Source organism: Chiloscyllium plagiosum, chromosome 23, assembly GCF_004010195.1.
Source record: "Chiloscyllium plagiosum isolate BGI_BamShark_2017 chromosome 23, ASM401019v2, whole genome shotgun sequence".
NCBI lineage: Eukaryota > Metazoa > Chordata > Chondrichthyes > Orectolobiformes > Hemiscylliidae > Chiloscyllium > Chiloscyllium plagiosum.
In genome coordinates, this window is record NC_057732.1 from 13535580 (window position 1) to 13552118 (window position 16539).

Genomic DNA, 16539 nt, shown 5'->3' on the forward strand with positions numbered 1-16539 from the left:
ACTATGGAGTCATTTCACAAGGCATCTCTTGTCACTTTGCTGCAAGTATCCTCATAGTACATTTAACTGATTTAGCAATTTAAACCCTTTCTTCTAAACTGGCTAAATTTACTTTTTGCTGGATGAATAGGGGTTAACGTAATTGAGTGTTTGACTGTGCGTCACATTTCACACATGCGTCACTTAGAATTTTATGCAATGTCAAAAACAGATTCTTGAACAATTTAATGTACACTCAATGTCAGCAGCAGCTTTAACTGTGTACAGACAGACCTGTGCTTCTAGATATTTCTGTAATCTCCTCTCTCCATCCAAGCACACTTGAGAGTCAAATAGTTATCATGACCTTGCCATTGTACACTGTATGTTTATTATGTATACAGGATTTCTGTTTATTATGTTGAAAAACTGATAAAGCTGTGAGTAAACTGACACTTGTTTTCTGCCTGTTGTGACTGTGTTTTTCGTTAGGATGTGAATTGAAACCGAATCCCAGATGTCAATAATCTGAAGTCCACTTGCAACCTGCATAGACCTTCCCATGATTGAAAGGCTTCTCTCGTATCTCTTTCTGATAAAGGTAAACACGTCAGCTTAATAAACAATTATTGACTCAGCATTGGACTCCCAATTGTCAGTTTTTCTTATCTTCATCACTGCCATCATGTTCATTTATCCTTTAAACTTTCCTTCCTTTTTCCTGCTGAGGTATATAAATACAAATATGTTGAAATCAACCCTTATGGCACCAGCCCTTCTTTTAATTCCTTCTTCTAACTTTAAAACTCAAACTTATCGAACTTTTCATTCAACATTCACATAAATATATTTAAATCTCTAGGTTTGTTTTATCTAAATGGCACATTGTTGATTTGTCTTTTTTTACACTCTTCAACCTGAACTATATGTGGGCGGCACGGTGGCACAGCAGTTAGCACTGCTGCCTCACAGCGCCAGAGACCCGGGTTCAATTCCTGCCTCAGGCGACTCTCTGTGTGGAGTTTGCACATTCTCCCCCCTGTCTGCGTGGGTTTCCTCCGGGTGCTCCGGTTTCCTCCCACAGTCCAAAAATGTGCAGGTTAGGTGAATTGGCCATGCTGAATTGCCCGTAGTGTTAGGTGAAGGGGTAAATGTAGGAGGATGGGTCTGGGTGGGTTACGCTTCGGCGGGTCGGTGTGGACTTGTTGGGTCGAAGGGCCTGTTTCCACACTGTAAGTAATCTAATCTAATATGTCAACTTCAATAAAGAAGAAGGCCTAAATTTAGATAGCATTTAATCAAAGTACAATCTGGCTGGATTATATTTAAATGACTTGTGTCTTTAAAGAAATGACTTTGCTCAGAAACAGTGGCACTTTCATAAGATTGTATGAAATAGGATTACAAATAGTCCATTCAGCCCCTAGAGCCTGCTCTGCCAATCGGGTCTGGTCTGATTTGCCTGCCCTTCACTTGACACAAAAAACCTTTCTAACTCAGGCTTGAATTTATTCGATCAGTGTGCACATTTGAAATGTGAGAATAGGTTGCAGATGGCTGTTTATTGTTGTGATTGAATGCAAATAACTGACAGTGAGACTTTACATCAGGGACCCTACTACGATTCCCAAATTTGGTGCAACTGAGTGCAGAGTTATAAGTTAGGTGTGTTATCAATGACTTTCTTAGCTTGAAGTAGAGAAGTCATCTTTAGATATTGGCTCACCCTGGAAAGAAGTATTTAGCATTGCAATTTTGTTTCCAGGACTGCTTCAGTTTGAATAAGGGAAGAGCAGGAAGAGCAATTGAGTTGAATGATCAGCCACGATCATAATGACTGGGGAAACAGGCTTGAATAGACTACTACTGCAGGATAATGCCAACATAAAATGTTATAAATATATCATACCTCTTGATGCTTTATCTCATTGGCATGTTTGGAAATAAATACTAACAACAACTTACCCATGTGCATTAGCTCTGATGAATTTGTTACGTAATAACACTGGCTGTGAGTTCATGAACTGTAACATCCAATCTTCATGTGACAGAACATAATTAGGTGATCAGATCATCCATGGTCTAACTGAGAAGTGGAACAGGCTCAATTAATTTTGAATAGCATTTTCCTGTTGTAGAGTCAGAGTCATACGGCACAGAAACAGACCCTTGGGTCTAACTCGTCCACGCAAACCAGGCATTCCAATCTGATCTTGTCCCATTTTCCAGCATTTGGGCCCCAGTATTCTTCTAAAGCATTCCTCTTCATGTTCCCATCCAGATGCCTTTTAAATGTTGCAGTTGTACCAGCCTCCACCACTTCCTCTGGCAGCTCATTCCATACATGCAATACCCTCTATATAAAATAGTTACCCCTCTGGTCCTTTTTAAATCCTTCCTTTCTCACCTTAAACCTATGCCATCCAGTTTTGGATTTGCCCCATCCTAGGAAAAGGAGCTTGGCAATTCACCCCATCCATACGCCTCATGTTTGTGTAAACCTCTATAAGGTCACCCTTTAGCCTCTGATGCTTCAGGGCAAAAAAAGCCCCAGCTTATTTAGCCTCTCCCTATAACTCAAACTCTCCAGTCCCAGCAACCTCCTTGAAAATCTTTTTAGCATCCTTGCAAGTTTAATAACATCCTTCCTCCCGAAGGGCAACCAGAATTGAATGCAGTATTAATGGCCTCACTAATGTCCTGTTTAGCTGCAACATGATGTCCCAACTCCTTTACTCAGTATTCTGACCAGTTGCCGGAACACTAATGAGTGGTGTTACCTTAGTGAAACTCTTTATCAAAGAATCCCACTTGTTAACACCAAATAGAGTTTTGGGAGCAGACTACTTTGGGCTGATGAGTTTGTTTGATAACAGAGAATGCAGTCAGCACAGGCTTCTGGTTTCAACTCCAGCCTGAAAGAAAATTTGAGGGTCTGCTGAAATCAGCTCACTTTCTCATCAGGTCATACTATCGTTCATTCTGGAATGAAGATTGGCAAATTGCCTGTCAGAATTCTTCCATTGTAAGGCAGACATTTCATGACAAATGAAACTCTTCTTTTCTTAAGTGACATGATAAATTAATCAGGGGTATTTCACTGTGAATAATGCTCTACAGTTTGAATTGAATTGAATTGAATTGAATTTATTGTCACGTATACCGAGACACAGTGAAAAGCTTTGTCTTGCAAGCAATACAGGCAGATCACAGAGTCAAGTAGCATAGATAGTAAATACTAGGTAAACAACAGTAAAGACAAAAACACAGGTACAGACGAATGTTAAGAGTTTGTAATTTCATTCAGTATTCTAACAATAGTAGGGTAGAAACTGTTGTAAAACAGGCTGATGTGTGTGTTTAGGTAATAACAATGACTGCAGTTGCTGGAAACCAGAGTCTAGATTAGAGTGGTGCTGGAAAAGCACAGCAGTTCAGGCAGCATCCGAGAGCAGTAAAATCGAAATTTCAGGCAAAAGCCCTTCATCGGGTTCCTGATGAAGGGCTTTTGCCTGAAACGTCGATTTTCCTGCTCCTCGGATGCTGCCTGAACTGCTGTGCTTTTCCAGCACCACTCTAATCTCGACCCTGATGTGTGTGTTTAGGCTTCTGTACCTTTTCCCTGATGGTAGAGGTTGTAGAAAAACATTGCCAGGGTGGGATGGATCTTTGAGAATGCTGGCAGCCTTTCCTTGACAGCGGGCCTGGTAGATGGATTCTATAGATGGGAGGTTGGCCTTTGTGATTGTCCGGGCCCAGTTCACCACTCTCTGTAACCATCTCCGATCCTGAATGGTACAGTTGCCACACCAGGTAGTGATACATCCAGACAGAATGCTCTCGATGTCGCACCTATAAAGGTTGGCAAGGGTATTCGTCATCATGCCAAATTTCCTCAGCTGCCTGAGGAATTTGGTCAATGGTAAAACTCTCTTCTGAGTCAGATAATTATGACTGCAAGCCCCTTTTTAGATCAATGAGCACATCATTTAGGCTTTGCAGAGCTGCTATATTTTGGATCAAACATTAAACTGAGGCTCTGTGTACCCTCACAGGTGGACATGAAAATCACATGGCACTGTTGCAAAAAGATCAGTATTTATGCCAGTCTTAATCTCTCAAACAACAGCATTAGATATGATCATTTGTGTCAATGCTGGTTGTGCTTTGCTGTGCAATTTGGCTGCTGTGCAAACCTACATGGAATAGTAACCAGATTTCACGAGTACAGAATTGATCAAGTGCTTCCGAACAGCATGTAATCTGAAGCTGCAACATAAATATGTAAATGCTTTCCTTTCTTATGTGTACTTTATTCAATTCTATTAGTTTTGTTTTGAGTCTTGAATGCCTGTAACAAAGCAAATTGCTAGCTAGAAATAGTCCATGCAAATATTAACTAATTTAGAGGATTATCTACAGGAGAAAGTGAGGACTGCAGATCAGAGTCGAAGAGTGTGGTGCTGGAACAGCACAGTAGGTCAGGCAGTATTCAGAGGAGCAGGAGAATCAATGTTTTGAGCATAAGCTCTTCATCAGGAATGTGGGGGTGTGGGGATGTGGGCTGAGAGATAAATAGGAGGGCGTGTAGTTCTGGTGTGAAGGTAGCTTGGAAGGCAATAGGTCGATCACAGGGTGGCGGTGTTGTTTGGTGCGAGTGTCTGAGAGATGTTTCTTGAAATTGTTTTTTTCTTATTCCCTACAGTGTGGAAACAGGCCCTTCAGCCCAACAAGTGCACACCGACCCTCTGAAGAGTAACCCACCCAGACCCTCTGACTACTGCACCTAACACTATGGGCAATTTAGCATGGTCAATTCACCTGACCTGCACATCTTTGGACTGTGGGAGGAAACCGGAGCACCTGGAGGAAACCCACGCAGACACAGGGAGAATGTGCAAACTCCACACAGAGAGTCACCCAAGGCTGGATTCGAACCTGGGACCCTGGTGCTGTGAGGCAGCAGTGCTAACCACTGAACTACTGTGCCACCCCAAATGTTCCGCAAGTTGGCATCCTGTCTCCCCAATCTAGAGGAGACCACATCGAGAGCAATGGACATAATGGATGAGGTGTTTGGAGGTGCATGAAAATCTCTGCTGGATGTGGAAGCATCCTTTGGGTCCTCAGATGGAAGTGAGGGGGGAGGTGTGGGCACAGGTAGTGGTGGCAAGGGAAGGTGCCAGGAGTGGAGGGTGGGTTGGTGTGGGGCATGGACCTAACAAGTGAGTCGCAGAGGGAGTGGTCTCTGCGGAATGCTGAAAGAGGTGGGGAGGGTGTCTGGTGGGGGGTCTGAATGTAGGTGGCAGAATGGTGGAGGATGATGTGTTGTATCTGGAGATTGGGGTGGAAGGTGAGGATTGGGGCATTCTATCCTTGTTGAGGTTGCAAGGCGATAGCTAACTACAGGTGGGGGGTGATAGTGATAGGTCAGAGCAGAGGGTGGAGTGAATAGATGGGAAGGCAGATTAACTGGTGAGGCAGATCAAGAGGATGGTGCTGGTTGGGGAGTTGGATCTGGGATGAGGTAGGGGGAGGGGAGATGAGGAAAGTGGTGAAATTGACATTGATATAGTGGGGTTGGAGGGTCCCAAGGTGGAAGATAAGGCGTCCTTCCTCCAAGCGTCAGGTGGCAAGGATTTGGCAGTGGAGAAGGCCCAGGACTTGCCTGTACCTGGCAGAGTGGGAGAGGGAGTTGAAGTGGTCGCTTCAAGGGCAGAGGATTATCTTGCTGATGAATTACAAATATATATGCCTGTTTGTGACTGACAATAACAATTAAAGTACTTACCTTTGTGCCGGAAGAAGACAATATTCTTTTTATTTTGCAAACTTATCCGCTTTTTAGCCCCACTGTGGACACCAGCTTTTGATAACTTGGTCCATGCTGTTTGGTGACATTAGCAAAGTTATTATTGGGTTTTATGATGGAGAAGTTTCAACAACTGGTGAAGAATACTAAGTATAAAACAATTTAATGGTATTGTAATATATTTACAGCTATGAGAACCCGACCTTACACTGGCTTCCTTGCATGATAGTTTCTGTTAGACTGTCAGATTGCGAGTGTAGTTGCACAAAATATGGGACAGTACAGCACAGAAACAGGTCTTTGGCCCACCATGTCTGTGCTGACCATGATGCCATTCTAAACTAATATACACATGGTCCATATCCCACAATTCCCTGCCTCTTCATGTTTGTCTCAATGCCTCTTAATGTTGCTATCGCATCTGCTTTTTCCACCTCCCATGGTAGCGTGTTCCATGCACCTACCACCGTTTGTGTAAAGAGCTTGTCTTACACATCTCCTTTAACTTAACCCTCTCATCTTAAACCAATGCACACAGATATTTGACATTGCCTCGCTGGGAAAAATACTCCAACGATCCGCCTAGTCCATGCCTCTCAATTTTATATATTTGTAATAGGTTGCCCCTCAGCCTCTGGCACTGTGGTGAAAGCCATTTCTCACTTCTTTGTAAGAAATGGCTGACTATACAGTTAACTCTTTGTCAGATTTTTGTATTAGTTAAAGAGAGCTTCTGATTCCACTATACACTACGGGGAAGGAGGACTTCAGAATCATCTGACAGCAGTTCCAGAGTTGATGTTGCCTGAGAATACATTAAAAACTAAACCTAGGCTGAAACAGGATGGGAATTTGTATGATCACTACATGGGAGGGCAGGTATAATGTAGGAGAACATACCCAAAGGTTAACATGCTGGCATTGACTGTACATTTCATGTGTAGTATGGCACCTCAACAATACAAGTAGGGTGTTGTGGCAATAGAAAAGAAACAGCAAATATTCTATGGATAGTCACTTACCATGAGCTATCTGTAAGAATAACAGGGTGGTTATGGTAGGAGATTTTAACTTTCCAAACATAGACTGGGACGGCCATAGTGTTAAAGGTTTAGATGGAGAGGAATTTCTTAAGTGCGTACAAGACAATTTTCTGATTCAGTATGTGGATGTACCTACTAGAGAAGGTGCAAAACCTGACCTACTCTTGGGAAATAAGGCAGGGCAGGTGACTGAGGTGGCAGTGAGGGAGCACTTTGGAGCCAGCAACCATAATTCTATTCTTTTTAAAATAGTGATGGAAAAGGATAGACCAGATCTAAAAGTTGAAGTTCTAAATTGGAGAAAGGCCTATTTTGATGGTATTAGGCAAGAATTTTCAAAAGCTGATTGGAGGCAGATGTTCATAGGTAAAGGGACGGCTGGAAAATGGGAAGCCTTCAGAAATGAGATAACAAGAATCCAGATAAAGTATATTCCTGTCAGGGTGAAAGGAAAGGTTGGTAGGTATAGGGAATGCTGGGTGACTAGAGAAATTGAGGGTTTGGTTAAGAGAAAGAAGGAAGCATATATCAAGTATAGACAGGATAGATCGAGTGAATCGTTGGAAGAGTATAAATGAAGTAGGAGTATACGTAAGAGGGAAATCAGGAGGGCAAAAAGGGGACATGCGATAGCTTTGGCAAATAGAATTAAGTAGAATCCAAAGGGTTTTTACAAATATATTAATGACAAAAGGGTAACTAGGGAGAGAATAGGGCCGCTCAAAGATAAGCAAGGCAGCCTTTGTGTGGAGCCACAGATAATGGGGGAGATACTCAATGAATATTTTGCATCAGTATTTCCTGTGGAAAAAGATATGGAAGATATAGACTGTAGGGAAATAGATGGTGACATTTTGCATTGCAATATGTCCAAATTACAGAGAAGGAAGTCTTGAAATGAGTAAAGGTGGATAAATCACCAGGACCTGATCAGGTGTATCCGAGAACTCTGTGGGAAGCCAGAGAAGTGATTGCTGGGCCTCTTGCTGAGATATTTGTATCATCAATAGTCACAGGTGAGGTGCCGGAAGACTGGAGGTTGGCAAACGTGGTGCCACTGTTTAAGAAGGGTGGTAAAGACAAGCCAGGGAAGTATAGACCAGTGAGCCTGACCTCAGTGGTGGGCAAGTTGTTGGAGGGAGTCCTGAGGGACAGGATGTACATGTATTTGGATAACGCACACAGTTCAAGAGAGAGAATCACATACAGACACACACAGGCACATTTACACACACAAACATGCAGACCGACATAGATTCATACACATACAAAGACAGAAACAGACACAGACTGAGGTGCAGATGTGCAACAGGCCTTGACGCAGACACACACAAACACACAGAAACACATTGTTATGGACCAGGCCAGCCCACCTTAAAATATTTGAAGGCAGTAGCTTAGACCCTAGCATTTTACTCTTTTAAAGACAGATGTGAAATCGATATTCTCATATACTTCGGGAGTGTTGCTGAACAAAGAGACCTTGGAGTGCCGGTTCGTCCCTCCTTGAAAGTGGTGTCGCAGGTAGATAGGATAGTGAAGAAGGCGTTTTATATGCTTTCCTTTGTTGGTCAGAGTATTGAGTACAGGAGTTGGCAGGTCATGTTGTGGCTGTAGAGGACATTGGTTAGACCACTGTTGGAATATTGCATGCAATTCTGGTCTCCTTCCTATTGGGAAGATGTTGTGAAACTTGATAGGATTCAGAAAAGATTTACAAGGATGTTGCCAGGGTTGGAGGATTTGAGCTACAGGGAGAGGCTGAACAGGCTGGGGATGTTTTCCCTGGAGCGTTGGAGGCTGAGGGGTGACCTTATAGAGGTTTACAAAATTATGAGGGGCATGGATTGGGTAAATAGGCCAAGTCTTTTCCCTGGGGTGGAGGATTCCAGAACTAAGGGGCATAGGTTTAGGGTGAGAGGGGAAAGATATAAAAGTGACCTAAGGGGCAACTTTTTCATGCTGAGGGTGGTACTTGTATGGAATGAGCTGCCAGAGGAAGTGGTGGAGGCTGGTACAATTGCAACATTTAAGTGACATTTGGATGGGATATATGAATAGGAAGGGTTTGGAGGGATATGGGCCGGGTGCTGGCAGGTGAGACTAGATTGACTAGATTGGGTTGGGATATCTGGTCGGCATGGATGGGTTGGACCGAAGGGTCTGTTTCCATGCATCTGTACATCTCTATGACTCTATAACTCTATGAATGATTGCAAGGCAAATGAGTGTTTGACAATTGGGAGAATTTTTCATTGGATATAGTGAGTTTGAGTAATGCAGTGGAGGTGTTTAAAATTAAAATATGATGAACAGAAAAGCCAGATATAGAATGTATCCAGGTATTGACTGCACAGTATTGTTTAATCCCACTAAATGATTCTTCCTTCCCTGCCTTTTTTTTCTCTCTGGTATCCATATTTGAATTCCTTCAATCGGCTTTCTTCCCATTACAATAACAAAATGGTTCTTACTTATCTAATCCTGTCTAGAAAATAGGCTTCTCTATCCATTTCTGCAAAATTGCCTCTTGTGTTGCTGAAGCATTTATCTTTGAATGCATTCAATTTCTCACCCACATACTGCCCAGTTGCGACATCATCTGAACAGACACCAGTTTCCACACATAGATTGACGACACTCAGCTTTGCCTTACTTTCACCTCTCTCATCTCCTTCCCTCTCTAAACTGTCAGACTGCCTCTTTTTACCAAGCTTTTGGTCATCGGACCAATATCTCCTTGCGTGGCTTGATTTCACAAGAGCTCTGTCATTTTATTATATTTAAGCTGCAGTAAAAAAAACAAGTGTTGTAGTAATTGCCTCTCACCATCAATCTGAATGCCAAAGAAACAAAAATTTACAAGCACTTTTCATGACTTCAGAATGTTCCAAATCTCTTTCCTGTTGATTACATAAGTTTCAAGTATAGTCAACATTAGAACACAGGAAATGTGTTAGATACAGCAATATAATTATCTGATCAACTATCAGTGATGTTGTTTGAGAAGTTAAATATTGGCCAAGACTCTTGTAATAAATTCACTTGTTCCTTTTTAGGATAATACTACTTGATCTTGTATGTACATTACTGCAAAGACAGGGTGTAGCCTTAGCATCTGCGTCTCTGACAGTGTAACCCTCTTTCAGCATTATCTTGGATTGTCAGCCTTGATTCTGTGCTGAAGGCTTCGAAGTGGATCTTTCACTCCTAACTTTCTCAAATTCTGAATACTGTTTGAGGGATAGCAACTTGGATCTTAAAACAATGCCCCCAACTCAAATAAATGCAATTATCAGGCCACAAAGAAAGAATCGCCTCAAGAGGGCTAGCAAAGGGAAATTCAATAGGTAAGCAGAGATAAATATTATGCAACACTCTCCAAAATGTTATTCCTGTGAGAAAGGTCTCGATGGGAAGGATGAACAACCTGTAGTAACTAAGGTGGTCAAGAAGAGTATTCAATTGAACATAAAATGGCAAACAGAAGTGATGGATAAGAGGATTGGAAAGCTTTTAGAAATAATCAGTGGATGACTAAAAGCTAATAAACGGGGAGAAAATTAATTATGAAAATAAACTGGCAAGAAATATAAAAACAAACTGCCAGGGCTTTGACAGCTTTCTAAAAAGAGAGGCAGTAGCTAAAATTAGTGTGGAACGTTTTGGAGGATGTGACTGTGAAATTAATAACAGGACAGGGAAATGGCTCTAGTGGTAGGAAGAATCAAAAAGCAGTTTGCTATTTAATTGAAGAGAAAATACAAAAAGGTACAGCACAGATGGATCTGGGTGTCCGTGTGCATAAAACACAAAGTTAGCATTCTGGTGCACCATGTACTGTAGTTAAAAAAGCAACTAGAATTTTGGCCTTTATTGCTAAGGGGTTAGAGTTTGCAAATGATTAGATTACTTAGTGTAGAAACAGGCCCTTCAGCTCAACAAGTCCACACTGACCCTCCAAAGAGGAACCACCCAGACTCATTCCCCTGCACCTAACACTATGGGCAATTTAGCATGGCCAATTCACTTAACCTGCACTTCTTTGGACTGTGGGAGGAAACCAGAAGAAACCCACGCAGACACAGGGAGAATGTACAAACTCCACACAGACCGTTGCCTGAGGTGGGAATTGAACCCAGGTATCTGGTGCTATGAGGCAGCAGTGTTAACCACTGTGCCACCGTGCCACCCTCCACTGTGCCACCCCTGGAAAAGTCTGATGACCACTTTGTAGGGTGTTAGTGAAAGCATACCTGGAGCACTGTGTGCAGTTTTGGTTCCTGCATTTAAGAAAAAATATACAGTAAAACCCCCCTGCATCCGCAGAATCAGTTTCTGCAGTTTACCATGGCTCGAAAATATTACATGGAACATTCCAGAACCAGGGACCAGAGGGCTGCCGAGGAGGTAAATTTCCGGTTTAAATGATAGACTTTGCTACTATCTGTGGTTTCAAGTATCCGTGATAGGTCTTGGAATGTATTAGCCACGGACATGGTGGGGGGAACTACTGGACTGGCATTGGAGGTCATTCAAAAGTGATTCACTAGCCAAATCCTAGAATGTAGGGATTGACGTATCAAGAACCTACTGAGTCACAGCTGACACCCAATAAGTGTGCAGTATTGGAACTGTCATCTTTAGTCTCCTTTCTCCTTTGAATTATTTATGAACAACATCATTAAAATCTGGCAATTCTTAATGGGTATGTAGCTGTACAAAAGCTTTATATTATTTCAATTTATATTGTCATATCTTTATAGCACAGAAGAAGGTTATTTGCCCATCAAATCAATGCTAGTGCTCTGTACAGCAATCCAGTTGAACCCATTTTTTGCTCTCTATCTCCTTGGGCTGCATAGGAATTTCCCTAAATGCTGATTAATTTACTTTTATTGACTTTGTCCTTTCAATATTGATGACGGAAATGCCCAGGAAGGCTCCAGGAAATAAAACAATCAGGAAACAGTGCAGCAATTGAATTCACAGTAAATATACAAAGAATTGCATTTTTTTTGAGTACCTTTTTTAAAAATTAATTTTCTTTTAAACTTGAATGTGCCTTTGGATCTTTGCATGTCAAAAGACACAACAGACAAACATGGATTCATAGCTGTGGCCAACCACAATATGGTATACAACAAGTAACCTGTCAGACATCATTCAGGCTGTGGTTTTGAAGTTCTCTGAGATGTGTGAGATGCTTAATGTTGGTATGAAGCGACAATACAAAGTAAGGGGTACAATTGTCGAAGAGCTGTAGCAGCAGAGGGATCTGGCTGTCAATGTACATAAGTCATTGAAGTTAGTAGGACAGATGGAGAGATGAGTCATTTCAGTTAGAAAAATAGAAGGGACGAATTGGGACTTTTGGCGTTTGCAGAGAAGAAGGCTAAGAGGAAATTTGGTAGAGATTCCTAACACGTGCTAGTTAGGGTAAGAACAAGAAGAAATGGCAATGAATGCATGGCTAAAGATTTGGTGTAGGGGTAGGGATTCAGATTTTCAGATCATTGGGATCTTTTCAGGGGCACAGGTGACCTGTTCAAGAGGTACGGGTTACATCTGAACTGAGGAGTCCAATATCTTGGTGGCCAGGTTTGCTAGTGCTGCAAGGGAGTGTTTAAACTAGATTAGCATGGGGGTGTGATCCTCAACAGCAAATGTGAGGCTCAAAGGAGATACAGTAATCAGAAATAGTAAAGAGACAGGTCAGGCTGGGACATGACAGAGAGCGTGGGATGCCAGTTGCATTAAACTTCATCTGTTTCAATGCAAGAGGGTTGATAGGAAAGGCTGATGGGCATGGATAGGTGCATGGGTCTGGGCTATTATAGCCATTACAAAAACATGGCTAAGGGAGGGTCAGGACTAGTAGCTAAATGTACCAGGGTACAGGTGCTTTAGGCAGGACAGAGGTAGTGGAAGGAGGGGAGGGGGAGTTGCTTTTTTGATTAAGGTGAGTATCATGGCAGTAGTCAGAGATGAAATAACTGAAGGATCATCCAGTGAGGCTTTGTAGGTGGAGCTAAGAAATAACTGAAGGATCATCCAGTGAGGCTTTGTAGGTGGAGCTAAGAAATAAGAAGGGAATGGTGACATTATTGGGGTTGTATTGTAACCCCCCAATAGTTAATGGGAATTAGAGGAAAAACTATGCAGGGAGATTGGGGAGACTTGCAGGAGCAAAAGGGTTGTCATAGTAGGAGATTCTAATTTTCCTAACATGGACTGGGATTGCCATAGTATTGAGGACTCAGATGGAGTGGAATTTAAGTGCGTTCAGGAAAGTTTCCTCAACCAGTATACAGAGGGTCCTACTCGGAAGGAGCAAAACTTGACCTACTCTTCGGAAGTAAGGCAGAACAGGTGATGGGGGTGACAGTGGGGGAGCAATTTGGGATTGGTGACCCAAGTTCTGTTAAATTTAAAGTAGTTATGGAGAGGGACAAAATTGGTCCATAGTTCAAGTTCTAAATTGGGGTAAGACAATTTTTGGTGGCATTAGAGAGGAGCTTGCTGTTCATGGTCTATATTTCCTGTGAGGGTGAAGGGCTAGGATGGCAGGAATAAGGCAGAAAAGAAGGAGGCATGGTTCAGGTACAGGCAGCTAGAATCAAGGGAATCCCTGGAGGTATACAGGAGTTTACTAAAGAAGGAAATCAGGAGAGTGAAAAGGGAGCACGAGATAGCCATGACTGAAAAGATTAAGGTGAATCCAAAGAGGTACTTTAAGTATATTAAAGGAAAAAGAGTAACTAGAGAGAGAATAGGGCTCTCAAGGACAAAAATGGACATGTATAAAACTGCAGGAGATTGGCGAGGTTCTCAATGAATATTTCTCCTGTTTTCCCTGGAGAAAGACATGAAGACTTGGGAACCTGGGGAAGTTAGTGCTGATACCTTGGGGTAATCCATATCACAGTTGAGAAGATGTTGAATGTATTAGAATGTATGAAGGTGGATAAATCTGATCTGAGCAGATATATCCAAGAACACTGCAAAAGGCTAGAGAAGAAATTGACTGATATTTTTACATCATCATTAACCATGGGTGAGGTCCCAGACAACCGGAGGGTAGCAAATGTTGCCCCCTTAATCAAGAAGGGCTGCAAAGAAAAAACTTGAGAACTATAGACTAATACGTTTAATATCTGTGGTAGGGAAGTTGAGAAAATTCTGAGGGATAGGATATGCATGCATTTGGAAAGACAGGGTTTGAATAGGAGTAGTCAGCATGGCTTTGTGAGTGGGAGATCATACCTCACAAATTTGTTAGAGTGCTTTGCTGAAGTGACCAGAAAGGTTGTTAAGGGCAGGGCAGTAAATGTATTGTATATGGATTTCAATAAGGCCTTTGATAAGGTTCCACATGGTAGGCTCCTCTGGAAGGTTAGATTGCATGGAATCCAGGGTGAGCTGGCAGATTGGATATTAAATTGGCTTGATGGTAGGAATCAGTGGGTAATAGTGGAAGGATGCTTGTCAGACTGGAGGCCTGTGACAAGTGGGGTGCCTCAGGTGACAGTGCTGGGCCCATTGCTGTTTATTATCTATATCAATGATTTGGATGAGAATATGCAAGGCATGATTAGCAAGTTTGCTGATGACACTAAAATAGGCAGTGTCATGTAAGGTGAGGAAGGTTATAAGAAATTGCAGCAGGACCTTGAGCAGCTGGGGAAGTGGACTGAGAAATAGCAAATGGAGTTTAATATAGATACGTGTGAGGTCTTGCATTTTGGAAAGTCAAGTCAAGGTAGGAGTTTCATGGTGAATGGTAGTGCCTTAAGGAGTGTAGTAGAACAGAGGGATTGTGAATTTAGATTCACAGTTTTCTGAAAGTGGAGTCATAGGTAGATTGGGCAATGAAGAAGGCTTTTGGTGCACTGGCCTGCATCAGACAGAGCATTGAGTAGTCAAACAGAATGAGCTGCCAGTGGAAGTAGTTGAGGCGAGTACATTAATAACATTTAAAAGACATTTGGAGAAATACATGGATAGAGAAATGGGGTTAGCATTGATGGACCAGTTTGGGCCAAGGGCCTGTCTCTGTGCTGTAGGACACTATGACTCAATGACTCTAACTTTATGGTGTGGATAGGGAGAAACTGTCCTCTCTCATAGAAGTTAGGAATGAGAGAGCACAGATCTAATTTTTTTTTAAATCATTTACAGGATGAAAGCATCACAGGTTAGGTCAGCATTTATTGACTATCCCTAATTGCCCAGAGGGCAACTGAGAGTCAACCACATTGTTGTGTGTCTGCAGTCCTGTGTAGGCTAGACCTGGTAAGGATGGCAGATTTCCTTCCCGAAAGGACATCAGTGAACCAATGGGTTTTCTCCAACAATCGACAATGGATTCATAGTATTCATTAGATTCTCAATTCCAGATTTTTGATAAATTCAAATTCCGCCATCCACTGCAGTGGGGTTTGAACCTGGATCTCTGGATTAATGTTCCAATGATAACACCACCAGGCCATTGCCTAGTGATTTGCAAAATTAACAAATGCGATGTGAGAGAAGCTTTATCACACAACACGTAGTTTGAGTCTGGAATTCACTGTCTGGGGTGTAATGGAGATGAGTAAGAGGACATGAGTTGATTATTAGAAGAGAGACAAGACTATGAGGATACAGAGGGAGAAAGTGAGGACTGCAGATGCTGGAGACCAGAGTTGAAAAGTGTGGTGCTGGAAAGGCGCAGCAGGCCAGGCAGCATCTGAGGAGCAGGAGAATCGACGTTTCGGCATAAGCCCTTCTTCAGGACTTATGCCCGAAACATCGATTCTCCTGCTCCTCGGATGCTGCCTGGCCTGCTGCGCCTTTCCAGCACCACACTTTTCACATATGAGGATACAGAGGAAATGCTCAGTTGTCTTGCAGACACAATGGACCATTTAAGATCCTTCCACATTGTTCCAATTTGGTGATTACACTTAATTCAACTGGGTCAAGCCAACATGCTAGTCAGTCACTGTTGTAAAAATTATTTACTGGAATGTTGGCTGGAAAAATAAATCAGTTTGAGAGCAACACGAGCACTAAGTACAGGATTAGTTCATAAACTTCAAATGAAGCTGCTGCCTCAATGTACACAAAGCAGCTGATTACATTGTTTCAATCTATCGATTGTCAAAATATTTGGTTGACATTTTGTGTTCATCACATTTGCACGTTGATCTTTGCTGTCACAGATTTTGATTGCTATTAAATAAAACAAAACAGCAAATCAAATTTTCAAGAATTCGCAAAACCTAGCACCAAAAAAAGCTCAGTCTATTAAAAAAGTGTTGAATTAATAACAGCTGATTGTTGTTTTTTTCACTTATAATTTCAGAATCCAGAATCAAAAATAAGCTTTCTATGTTCATCAAAACTTGAAAACACTCATGTATTTTCACAGTGTCGATAATTAAAGCCATCCTTAAAATCATATTCTTTGCCATTGGCAATGCCTGTTTCACACAGAGGTCAACATTGCCTTTCCTGCTTTTCACATTTAAAGCATCACACATTATGATCAGCTACATTCTAAAAGATTAACACACCTCATCACTGCAGCTATGATTTGTCGAAAAATTAACCATTAGAAGTAACAGAACCTGAACTGTTAAAAATGCCTAAGAATTCAAAATGATTGTATGATTGGTCACTTCCCTCTGAAGCGCCTGTGAAATTGGCAGAATGTTTACA

The 16539-nt window shown here is 42.0% G+C and overlaps 1 long non-coding RNA gene across 1 annotated transcript; it reads left to right on the forward strand.

Annotated features, from left to right (window-relative positions):
- Positions 1–207: 207 nt before the first annotated feature.
- Positions 208–4724, forward strand: LOC122561492. Its single transcript, XR_006315011.1, has 3 exons — positions 208–362; positions 472–580; positions 4685–4724. It is a non-coding gene; the product is annotated as an uncharacterized LOC122561492 (long non-coding RNA).
- Positions 4725–16539: the final 11815 nt, after the last annotated feature.